This window comes from Lissotriton vulgaris, chromosome 5 (genome assembly GCF_964263255.1).
Source record: "Lissotriton vulgaris chromosome 5, aLisVul1.2, whole genome shotgun sequence".
Taxonomy (NCBI): domain Eukaryota; kingdom Metazoa; phylum Chordata; class Amphibia; order Caudata; family Salamandridae; genus Lissotriton; species Lissotriton vulgaris.
Window position 1 is genome coordinate 1,921,888,734 of NC_141693.1, and position 12,800 is coordinate 1,921,901,533.

Consider the following 12,800-nt stretch of genomic DNA (forward strand, 5'->3'; position numbering starts at 1 on the left):
GAGAGTAATGAAATCATGTTTAGGAAGAAGTTGAAAACCTGCCTCTTTACTGTGTGATTGGATTTTTCTCTGCTGTTGCATTCTCTCTCCACAGCGCGGGGACACGCCAGGAGGTGTTACCAAGCGCTCTACAAACTCCTTTAAACTAAACTAAACCACACAGGTTATATATTCAAAATATATATGTATTTATTTCTAAATCAATCAATCCCCTGAACTCTTTATGAGCACAGAAGCACAAACGCATAACAAGTAACTTAATATAACATACAAAAGTTGCACAAATATGGATAGGCCCTGGTGGCCTGCTAAACCATATACTAAAATAGAGGTATAAGAACCACTTCACGAACAATGGTAAGGCCTAGGACCTTGGGAATAGCTGGGGCTACACTGGACTAACAGTAGTTAGGGAGCAGGAGGCCCACGAGATGCGGGTGCAGTCTCTAAATGCGCACGCGTGCACACATAGGAGTCAATGGGTGCGTAAAGTTAGAAAGTTAAAGGTTTGGGAGTCTTCCGACTGGACTAGAAACTAGCCACTTGAAACTAGGACACTAGGAGTGTTAATCTTCACAGGAGCACCGCAGTACTCACGTTACCTCAACCACAGGAAGCGGGTGCATAGGTCCCAAAGTGTGTATGGTTTCGTTGTGGAGTTCTATGGAGCCTTGGAGAAAAGATGCTGCAGGCGACCAGTAGTGAAGAGTCCGGTTGGATCCAAGGGCTGATCGAGGATGAAGAGTACCTGAAAGCAGAGGGGACAGAGTCTGGGTCACTAGCCAGTGACCAGGATGGAACCAGGAAGGAACCAGGCGATGTCGGGGAGCAATCAGGTGATGTAGCGAAGCTTGTCTCTGCTGCCACGTGGACCAGGAGGTGTCGACGACAACCAGGAGCTGGGCACAGACTGTCCCACGAAGGCTATCGCTGTTGGCGGTGTCGGTTCTTGATTCGGAATCAACAGGCCTTGGCAAATGCAACCCAGGCAGGAATCAAAGATGGCTTCTTACTCTGGCCAGCAAGGACTGAGGGGCTTCTCCTTCGCAGGGAAGCAAGGGCCAGTCTGGAGCAACCAGACCAGTTGTGTAGATTTCGGATTTCATCATCACAGAGGCCACTAGCCAACGGGCAAGTGACCAGATAGACGCGTCGAGCAGGAAAATGCAAAAGGGCCCCACGCAGCACTCGGTGAGTGTGGAGAGGTGATCCTTGGTGCAATGGATGCTCAGGGCTGGGGCTTCACAATCCCCAATGCACAACTTCGAGGGTGCTTAAGAAGCTGCGCGGAAAGCGTCTCGCTGGCTTTCCAAGATGGCCGGTCCCACATCTCGTGTTGTCTCCATGGGTCTCAGCTTTGCTGTGGCTGTGGATCGGACTGAAGGAAGTCTGGAAGTCCGTGTCTTGTCAGGCTCTGTGTTCGGGCTCCAGCAGGAGCAATGACAAAGCAAACCGTTGAGCGTTTGATGGTGCTTGCTTGCACAGGGTGGTCACTCCTTGACCACAACGGAGATTCTCCAGTCTTCCACGCCGAGTAAGATGTCGAAGGGTCTAGAGTTTCATATCAGAGTTTCGGTCAGGATAAATCTAAAGTCTTGGGACTCAGATCCTACCTATATACCAAATCTAGGGGCTGGATGAACTGCTAGGTCCCTCCTATGGGTGGGATCCAGGAAGGAGGTGGTTACACCCCTTTCCCTTTGTCCAGTTTCGCACCAGAGCTGGGGCTGCAGTGCCCCGGTTTGAACTAGCCTATGCATGGGACACCTTGTGTGCGCCAGGCAGTGTCTCGTTTCATTCAGCCCTCTCTGCCCCAATACACTATCGCCTGTCTGGGGTGGTGCTAGCACCTCCCTGTGACAATAAACCTATTGTCCAGGCCTCCCTCGCTGGAAGGACTGCCAGCAGCAGGAGGTCAGACTTGTGTCTGTGGCAGCAGCATCCATTTTGTGATGCTGAGGCTCTGGTTAACTTTAACCGGGATTAATGGAAGTAACATGTCTTCTCCCTCTAGAAGGGTGGAATGCTACCCCCGTTGCCAGAATTGGCGAGGGGGTAGTATTCCAAAGCGTGTGACACCTTACACGACATGTTTTGATGAAGCCAAACCAAAGGTAGCACCTGACTGCGAGGTTCATAATGTACTTAAGAGTATATGGCATGGCAATATCCTAGAACAGCTATAAGGACATGGTTCCGAAAGCTGCAGACAGGCTCAGCTCATGCTAGAGCACCATCTCACATAAAACCAAGCACTCTGCCTTCAGGATTGTTAAGGCCCGCCTTAGGAGTGACTTATAGGTGTATATGTGTCTAGATATAAGGTTAGACATAGGAATACTATATCTAAGCAATGGGTGATTACACAACCTTGCCCCAGCTGAGTGATCAGCCAGTTGTGTCAGTTTGGATGGCCAGCCAGGGGTGGCAAAAGATCTGCTGCAGCCCCTGGTAGGCATTGGGTGCACCTATGCCCTGGGTACCTATAGTACACTGTACAAGGATTTATAAGAGTGGCCCCAATCCCAATTGGTGATGTACCTAAAGTACATGGTGGGAATTTAGAGAGAGAACAGCAGGGCTGTGGGTCTGATTAGCAGTGCCACAGCCACATTAAGTCGAAAACCAGTGAAGCAAAAAACAAAAAAATGGGGTGACCATAGGAAAGCGGACCCTACTCTCCTACATAACCCCCCCCCCCCCCCCCAAATGCAGGGACATTAGACTAACCTTGACCAGTTGTGTCTTCATGTTCTAAGTGGAAGTACCTGGAGAGACCATCTGCATTGCCATGGTCAGTCCCTGGTCTGTGCTCTACTGTAAAGTCCATCCCCTGTAGGGAAATTGACCACCTGAGTAGTTTGGGATTCTCACCCTTCATCTGATTTAGCCACAAGAGGGGCTTATGGTCTGTCTGAATTTTGAAGTGAGTGCCAAACAAGTATGGTCTCAACTTCTTCAGGGCCCAAACCACAGCAAAGGCCTCCATTTCAATGGCTGACCAACGTTTCTCTCTAGGGGTCAGCCTTCTGCTAATAAAAGCAATGGGCTGGTCTTGACCATCTACATTAAGTTGTGAAATCACAGCTCCCACCCCAACTCAGAAGCATCTGTTTGGACAATAAACTCTTTGGAGTAGTCGGGACTCTTTAAGATAGGTGCAGAGCACATGGCCTTCTTCAGGTCATCAAATGCCTTTTGACAGCTAACTGTCCACTGAACCTTTTTTGGCATCTTCTTAGAGGTTAAGTCATTAAGTGGTGTCACAATGAACTAATAGTTCTTAATAAACTTTCAGTAGTAACCAGACAGGCCCAAGAAAGCTCTGACATGTGTCTGGGTGGTTGGAGGAGCCCAGTCCTTGATGGTCTGGATCTTACTCTCCAGTGGTTGAACCTGACCCCCACCTACAAGGTGGACCAGGTACATAACCTTACTCTGCCCTATCTGGCACTTTGTGGCCTTGATAGTTAGGCCTGCCTTCTGCAGGGCCTCTAAAACCTTCTTCAGGTGGATCAGGTGATCCTCCCAGGTGGAGCTGAAGACAGCAATATCATCCAGATAAGCTGCGCAAAAGTCATCCAACCCAGTAAGGACTTGGTTCACCAACCTTTGGAAAGTGGCAGGTGCATTCCTCAAGCCAAAGGGCATTACCACAAATTGATAATGACCTCCTGGGGTTGAGAAAGCAGTTTTGGCCATGGCATCCTCAGCTAACCAGATTTGCCAATAACCAGCTGTCAAATCAAATGTGCTCAGAAACTTGGCAGAAGCCAATCTATCAATGAGCTCATCTACGCTTGGAATTGGGGGAGCATCTGTCCTAGTGAAAGCATTGAGACCTCTGTAGTCCACACAGAACCTCATCTCTCTCTTACCATCTTGGGTGTGAGGTTTTGGTACAAGGACTACTGGGCTGGCCCAAGGGCTCTCTGATGGCTCAATTACTCCCAACTCAAGCATTTTCTTCACCTCAGTCTATATACAGTTCCTGACATGGGCAGGTTGCCTGTAGATCTTACTCTTCACAGGCAGACGGTCACCAGTGTCCACCTCATGGGTGCACCAGTTAGTCTGACTAGGTGTCAATGAAAACATATGTCTAAAGGCCAGCAGAACTTGTCTGCAGTCCTGTTGCTGCTGGTCAGTGAGGCTGCCGGCTAAGGCCACACCATCAACTGAACCATCATCAGGGTTCTGAGTCAACAGGTCCGGGAGAGGGTCACTCTCTTCCTCCTATCCCTCATCTGTAGCCATGAGCAAGCCCATGTCTGCCCTGTCAACATATGCTTTGAGTCTGTTGACATGGAGCACCCTGTGGGGGCTCCGAGGGGTGCTAAGGTTCACCAAGTAGGTGACCTCTCCCTTTTCTCAACAATGGTGTGGGGTCCAGACCATTTGTCCTGGAGTGCTGCTGGGGCCACTGGCTCCAACACCCACACCTTCTGTCCTGGCTGGTACTCAGTCAGCACAGCCTTTTGGTCATGCCAAGCTTTTTGAAGTTCGTGGCTAGCCTCAAGGTTTTTAGAAGCCTTCTTCATCTACTTCATTCATCCTGGAGCGGAAACCAAGTACATAGTCCACTATATCTAGTTTAGGCTTTTTGAGAGGTAACTCCCATCCTTCCTTCACCAGACATAGGGGTCCCCTTACAGGATGCCCAAACAAAAGCTCAAAAGGGCTGTAGCCAACCCCCTTTTGTGGGACCTCTCTCTGGAAGCAAACAGAAGGCAGGGTAGAAGGATGTCCCATCTTCGCCTAAGCTTTTCAGGTAAACCCTTGATCATACCCTTGAGGGTCTTGTTGAATCTTTCAACGAGCCCATTGCACTGTGGATGGTAGGGTGAAGTGAATTTGTAATTAACACCACACTCCTTCCACATAGCAGTCAAGTACCCAGACATGAAGTTTGCACCTCTGTCTGAGACAACCTCCTTTGGAAAGCCCACTCTTGAGAAAACACCCAGGAGGGCTCTTGCTACAACAGGTGCTGTTGTGGTCCTTAGGGGAATAGCTTCTGGATACCTGGCGGTATGATCCACTACCACCAGTATAAATCTGTGCCCAGATGCTGTTTGGGGATCCATTGGTCCAACAATGACAATCCCAACTCTTTCAAAGGGTACCCCCACCACAGGTATGGTATGAGGGGGCCTTTGTTGTTCCACCTGCTTTGCCACTGGCGTGGCAGGTCACACAGGAGTGACAAAACTCCTTAGTATCCTCTGACATATGGGGCCAGTGAAAGTGAGGGACAAGCCTGTCCCAAGTCTTGTTCTGGCCTAGATGTCCTGCTAAGGGAATATCATCGGCTAAGGTAAGAAGGAAACCCCTACAGGTCTGAGGTATGACCAACCTCCTGGAAGCACCAGAATAAAGAAGTCCTTCATTCCAATACTCTCTATGGGTACCTGTAGCATTCCCAGCAGCCTCAGAAGCAGCTTGCTGTCTGAGGGGTTCAAGGGAAGGGCAGTCTAACTGAACCTGCCTCAAGCCTGCCCTTGAAGGTCCCCCTGTCCCCAGAAACTCAACCTGTTCAGGTTCAAGCTCTTCCCAGACAGTTCATTCAGGAGTCTCAGATTCAGCTTCCTGTGAAGGCTGATCCTCACTTGAGGTCAGGGGGGATGGCACTGCCTTAACCCTACTGTTCCTTCTCTTGGATGGCACTAGGTCCATAGTTTCAGGATCCAAGGCCTGTTCAGTTTGGCATTGTTTGTCCTGTGACCTGGTCACAGCAAGGACATGAGCTGATATGCCTAACATCTCTGCATGAGTCCTATACTCCACTTCTGACCATACTGAGTTTTCTAGATCATTGCCCAAAAGACATTCAACTGGGAGGTCTGCACTTACCACAACTCTTTTGAGGCCAGTTACCCCTCCCCATGAGAAATTAACATCTGCCACACTATGTGTAGTAGTGACATTGCTAGCATTGGTCACCAGGTAATTATCACCCAGTACAATCTTTCCAGGGTCCACAAAGTTAGGTGTCACGATAGTGACACTGGCACATGTGTCCCTGTAGGCTTGAGACACTTTATCATTGATCAAAGGTGTCTGTCTATACTTGGCCAAAGAATTGGGACTCACAGTAGTTGACATAGCCATATCCACATCACAGTTCAGAACAGCCTGAGTTGGACTCCTGACTAGGCCAGAATTCACCTCAGTACCCATTTTTAATCCCACTATAGCCTTGGATTGGGAACTACCACTGCTGACTGTACTAGGGGGTGCAGTTGCCTTAGGGGCTGCAGTGGTAGGGGCTGTACCTTTCTTGGTGCACTCACTAAACCAGTGGGAGGCAGTTTTACAATAATTACACCAAGGTTTCTTTGGACCTTCTTTCTTCTTTTTCTTGGGATTTTGGGACCCCCCTCATTAGAAGTATTTTGGGGGCCTGAAGAAGACTTCTGGTCTTTTTGTTTCTGATCCTCACCCTTTTGGTCTGCCTTTTTCTGATCACGACCTTGGTTCTGGGGCTCCTGCTTAACCCTGGTTCTGAGCCATTTGTCTGCTTTCTTTCCCAATTCTTGGGTCAATCAGGTGTTGTTGCAACAACTGGTTCTGACAATTATTAAGGATTTGTTCTCTCATGATCAAATTATACAATCCTGTATAGTCCTTAACTTTACTTCCCAGTAACCAACCTTCCAGAGCCTTAGTGGCACAATCAACAAAATCAGTCCAGTCCTGAGTCTGTGTCTTCTGGGTATCTCTGAAAATCACTTTACTGTTCAGTGGTTAGGCCAAACCCATCAATTAGAGCACTCTTCAGGACAGGGTAGTTATTAGCATCCGCATCACCAACTGTGAGGAGCTTATCTCTGCCTTTTTCTTCAAAGGAGAACCACAAGATAGCTGCCCACTGACTCTGGGGGATCTGCTGGATTCGGCAGACCCTTTCCAAAGCAGTTATCCACTTGTGGATGTCATCCCCAACTTTGTAGAGGGGCACTATCTTACTCAGGTGCCTAGAATTCTCATGGGACCTGCCTTTATCCTTAGGGATATTGCTGCCACCAGTGGGTTGTAACCCACCCAACTTCTGCTCTCTAGCTAGGGCAAGCTTCTCTCGGGCAAGGGCAACTTCCAGTTCTTGCCTCTCAATCCTTAGATTAGCTTCCATCATCCTAGCCCGATGTTCTCTCTTTTCAGGAGAGGTCATCCTTCTCTGAGCAAGGGTATTGGATCCCCTAGAGGCATTAGAGTGGTGGGAGTCACCCGAGTGAGACCTCCTCCTCTCAAACCCCTGGTTAAGTCTACTAATAGGTCTGTATGGGGCTAGCCCATTGTCAGCCCCATGTAGGCTTAGGTTAGCCTGGCTAAGCCTCCCAACTTGGACTGACTATCTTGGAAAACCTCTTCTTCAGATTCTTCCTCTGGTTCATCTCCTTCTTAACCTATGATAGTGGGGTCTGATGCATCATCTGTAGATGGCAAGACCTCTCCTGCATGAACTGAGAGACCCTGTCTAGAGGCCTTCTCAGCATCAGCCCTCTCTAGGAGTTCTATTAGGTGAGGGATGGTAGGGTTGGAACCCTGTTTCAATCTCCTTGAGGTACACAAGTGCCTCATCTCTTGGAAATTGAGCATTTCATATCTAAAGGGTGCCCTGGAAGGGTCACCTCCCCCAGGAAGAGTCATACCTGGCTCACCTGTGGTAGAAATGATTCTAGTGAGGTGTGGTGTGTGCACCTACCTACACTATGTGTTTACCTGCTAGAACCTCTCTAGGAGTTGTAGTTGTGGTGTGCTAGGCCCTTTGGTCTACAACAACTAAGTTCAGTAGAACTTACGTATTCTAAGTCTTGTTATATGTACCTATGGTACCTAATGTGATCTTTCAAATGATATATCAAAGAGTACAATTGGTAAAACAACAGCAAGCTCAAATCCCAACCGCTGCACACCAATGTGAGAAGTTGGCCTGATGTGTGATGTCCACTATTCTAGTGGGCACCCTGTATCAGTTCAAACAACCCTTATGGTGATGGTTGTAAAGTCAACCTTATAGACCAGCTATCCTAGGGGTAGCATGGACAAAAGCAGTCTTAGGCTAAACTCAAGAGGGCATGTGAAGCCAGCTGTTTTACCATATGCAATCCTTTTAATACCAAATGAAAGGACACCACACAGGTTATATATTCAAAATATATATGTATTTATTTCTAAATCAATCCCCTGAACTCTTTATGAGCACAGAAGCACAAGCGCATAACAAGTAACTTAGTATGACATACAAAAGTTGCTCAAATATGGATAGGCCCTGGTGGCCCGCTAAACCATATACTAAAATAGTGGTATAAGAACCACGTCATGAACAATGGTAAGGCCTAGGGCCTTGGGAATCACTGGGTCTACACTGGACTAACAGTAGTTAGGGAGCAGGAGGCCCACGGGATGCGGTGCAGTGTCGAAATGCGCACGTGTGCACACATAGGAGACAATGGGTGCATAAAGTTAGAAAATTAAAGGTTTGGGAGTCTTCCAACTGGACTAGAAACTAACCACTTGATACTAGGACACTAGGAGTGGTAATCTTCACAGGAGCACCGCAGTACTCGTGTTACCTCACCCACAGGAAGCGGGTGCATAGGTCCCAAAGTGTGTCAGGTTTTGTCGTGGAGTTCTATGGATCCTGGGAGAGAAGATGCTGCAGGTGACCAGGAGTGAAGAGTCCGGTTGGATCCAAGGGCGGATCGAGGATGAAGAGTACCTGAAGGCAGAGGGGACAGAGTCTGGGTCACTAGCCAGTGACCAGGATGGAAGCAGGAAGGAACCAGGCGATGTTGGGGAGAAATCAGGTGATGTTGCGAAGCTTGTCTATGCTGCTACATAGACCAGGAGGTATTGACGACAACCAGGAGCTGGGCATGGACTGTCCCACAAAGGCTCTTGCTGTTGGCGGTGTCGGTTCTCGATTCGGAATCAACAGGCCTTGGCAAATGCAACCCACGCAGGAATCGAAGATGGCTTCTTACTCAGGCCAGCATGGACTGAGGGGCTTCTCCTTCATAGGGAAGCAAGGGCCAGTCTGGAGCATCCAGACCAGCAGTGTAGATTTCGGATTTCATCGTCACAGAGGCCACTAGCCAACAGGCAAGTGACTGGACGGACACGTCAAGCAGGAAAATGCAAATGGGCCCCACACAGCACTCGGTATGTGTGGAGAGGTGATCTTTGGTGCAATGGATGCTCGGGGCTTCACAATCCCCAATGCACAACTTCGAGGGTGCCTCAGAAGCTGCACTGAAAGCGTCTCGCTGGCTATCCAAGATGGCCGGTCCCACGTCTCGCGCTGCCTCCACGGGTCTCAGCTTTGCTGTGGCTGTGGATCGGGCTGAAGGAAGTCTGTAAGTCCAGGTCTTGTCAGGCTCTGTGTTTGGGCTCCGTTGGGAGCAACGACAAAGCAAACCGTTGAGCGCTTGAGGGTGCCTGCTTGCACAGGGTGGTCACTCCTTGACCACAAGGGAGATTCTTCAGTCTCCTACGCTGAGTAGGATGTCGAAGGGTCCAGAGTTTCGTATCAGAGTTTCAGTCAGGATAAATCTAACGTCTTGGGACTCAGCTCCTACCTCTATACCAAAAATAGGGGCTGGATTACCTGCTAGGTCCCTCCTATGGGTGGGACCCAGGAAGGGGGTGGTTACACCCCTTTCCCTTTGTCCAGTTTTGTCCCAGAGCTGGGGCTGGAGTGCCCCAGCAATGGTTTGAACTAGGCTATGCAAGGGACACCTTGTGTGCCATGGCAGTGTCTCGTTTCATTCAGCCCTCCCTGCCCCAATACACTATCACCTGTCGGGGTGGTGCTAGCACCTCCCTGTGACAGGAAACCTATTATCCAAGCCTCCCTCGCTGGTAGGACTCCCGGCAGCAGGAAGTCAGACTTGTGTCTGTGGCAGCAGCATCCATTTTGTGATGCTGAGGCTCTGGTTAACTTTAACCAGGATTAATGGAAGTAACATGTCTTCTCCCTCTAGAAGGGAGGCATTCTACCCCCGTCGCCAGAATTGGCGAGGGGGTAGTATTCCAAAGCGTATGACACCTTACACGACATGTTCTGATAAAGCCAAACCAAAGTTAGCATCTGACCGCAAGGTTCATAATGCACTTAAAAGTATATGGTATGGCAATATCCTAGAACCGCTATAAGGACATGGTTCTGAAAGCTGCAGACAGGCTCAGCTCATACTAGAGCACGATCTCACATAAAACCAAGCACTCTGCCTTCAGGATTGTTAAGGCCTGCCACAGGAGTGACTTATAGGTGTATATGTGTCTAGATATAAGGTTAGCCTCCTATCTTAAGTGAACAAAACACTTAACCTCTGTGCACTGTTGCTGGGGTGGTTCTAACTCTAGAACATCACTGGCGTTTAAACAGTATCACAAATAGAATAAACAAACTGTTCGTAAAATTTCCGCATATATTTTTCAGTTTTCACGAAAAAAGTATATTAACACATTTCTGGGCTTGGCCAAAGCCTAACAAACATTTACAATGTCAAAATACCATTTCAACATTTGCAAAAAATCTCAAAATCAAGCATATTCTTGTGTTGCTTCAGGGAAGAATTCTCTTGATGCCCAATAAATTTCGAGTTCTAGGAGCTCTTCCTCAGGGGCCTGTAAACTAAACATGTAGATGTATTTAATTTGAGCCTTTACATAACTTCAAGAAGTTAAAAAAATGGACTTTACTTCTTAGTTTAACCAGTGTGTGTTCATGAATGTTGGGTGATGCAGAAAGAAAACCCCTCTCCGCACCATTTTTGTGCTCAACGTGACAAAAAACTGCTTCTGTACTCACTCTCCGAGTGGATGAATACCTCAACACTCCTCCTGTGTGGCAAAAAAAGGAACCTGTCCCAACACAAGATAAACAAAATGACCGTCCTGAAATAGTATCCTACTAGTACCCTGATCATGCTGACGTGAAAAAGCTTTCTGAACAATCTTACCTTGCTTCAACTTGAAAAGGACTCACTGTTTCCTGCTTCGTGGAACCAATTACAGACTTGGCGTGTCTCCTGAAAATCGGTAAAATAACCTATTCACCTTCCACGCTATCTACAAACGCTATGAAAAAGCGCTATGTCTGAACTCCCGCAGAGAGCACCCAACGCTCCCATTTACTGCTAAAAAAGACCATCGCCGTACCTGCTGCTTGAATCTATCTTTAGTGTCCTGACGAACTCCACCTTGCCACCACCATCACCCAGCAACCATCTAAGCTTTTACTCGCGCTAAACTCAACGAACGAGGGAGACCGAAAACGGACTTCCCGTGACCATCACGGCGGGCGCCATCTTGGAATGGGACTCATATGATACGCTGTATGGAACTAAAATGAAACGAAGTGAGAAAACTAAATCGTAACTCTCCCTCACTAGAAAAATAATGGTGACACTAGTGTGTAATAACTGAAGAGAAAGAAAAGGGTGATTTTTGTACAAGGAAAATAAACATGTGTGTGGTTGTAGGAAGAGGGGTACCGTATCACTCACTCAATAGACAACTGGTTTCGATGATATTAACAGGCATGACACATTTTGGATGTAACAACATAATAATAACAAAGAAATGACCTTGATTACCACGATACATTAGTAATAAGACACTTTCATGTGGGTGCATGCATCTTTCCTACAGATACAGAGTAAAACTTTTTATATTAAACTTCATAGAAAACAGATCAGATCTACTTTCTCATTGAGCCCCCTTGGCTCCTGCGTTTCCAATTTCTTGATCTAATAAATCTCTCTTTGGAGGAGGGATCTAGTTAGATCCACTCCTTCATGGATTTTAACTTTCTCCAGTATTGAAAACCTGATCTGGAATATGTTGTGATGATTTTCAATCCAATGTTTAGCTAAGTTGCTTTTCATGTTCTGGTTCCTGGTAGTGCTTTTATGTTCCGAAACTCGAATTTTTAGATCCTCTCCCTTTTCCCTACATACATTTTGCCACATGGGCACTTTATGTAATAGATCAAGTTATTGGAATTGCAATCTCCGTCATAATGTAATACAATTTCTTTCCCAGTTCGTGGGTGATGTAAGGTCCCTCCTACAATTATGGTATGACAGTGCACACAATTGGAACACCTTTTCATTCCTTTATGAGTGACTTCTAGTTCCCTTTTCGGTGTCATCAACAGTTCTTTCAAGTTTTTAGATCTCGCAAAGGCAAAGATTGGTTTTTGGGAAAAAAATCCATTGAAGTCCGATTCATTTTGTAATAATTCCCAGTGTCTGTTCACGATGTTCTTAATTCTTTGCGAGGATGTTGAAAATGTTGAGCCAAAGACAGGTCTTTCAGTTGTTTTCTTAGGTTTCTGTTTAAGAAGATTTTCTCTGTCACAAGTTTGTATCCTCCTTCTTGCTTTCTCCAGAACTTCTTCTGGATACCCTCGCTCCATGTATCTTTGGTGTTGCAATTCTAAATGTTCTTCTAAGTCCTCCTTCTCTGAACAGATTCTCTTAATCCTCATGTATTGGGATACAGGCAAGTTGTTCTTCAGATTTTGGGGATGGAAACTTTGAAACAATAGGGAATTGTTCACATCCGTCTCTTTCCTGAAGACTTTGGTCTGAATGTTGGACTCCTTTATGCTGATGGCTACATCCAAAAATGATATTTATTTATCACTAATGGTATGAGTGAATTTGATTTGTTCCACGCATTCATTCAGTCTTTCTATTTGCCTTTCCAAACTTTCTCTCGTTCCGGACCATAATACAAAAATATAATCGATGAACCTGCGATATATGATCGCTTGCTCTTGCCAATCA

General features: G+C 47.1%; 1 long non-coding RNA gene across 1 annotated transcript in view; it reads right to left on the bottom strand.

Moving 5' to 3' along the window:
- LOC147717729 (uncharacterized) overlaps positions 1 to 11,252 on the bottom strand; it is a 118,399-nt gene extending 107,147 nt beyond the window's left edge. The window contains exons 1-2 of the long non-coding RNA XR_015296089.1: positions 11,167 to 11,252; positions 10,968 to 11,036 (exon numbers count right to left, since the gene is read on the bottom strand). This is a non-coding gene — a long non-coding RNA (uncharacterized LOC147717729). The remainder of the gene's footprint in view (positions 1 to 10,967; positions 11,037 to 11,166) is intronic.
- Between the last annotated feature and the right edge of the window lie 1,548 nt (positions 11,253 to 12,800).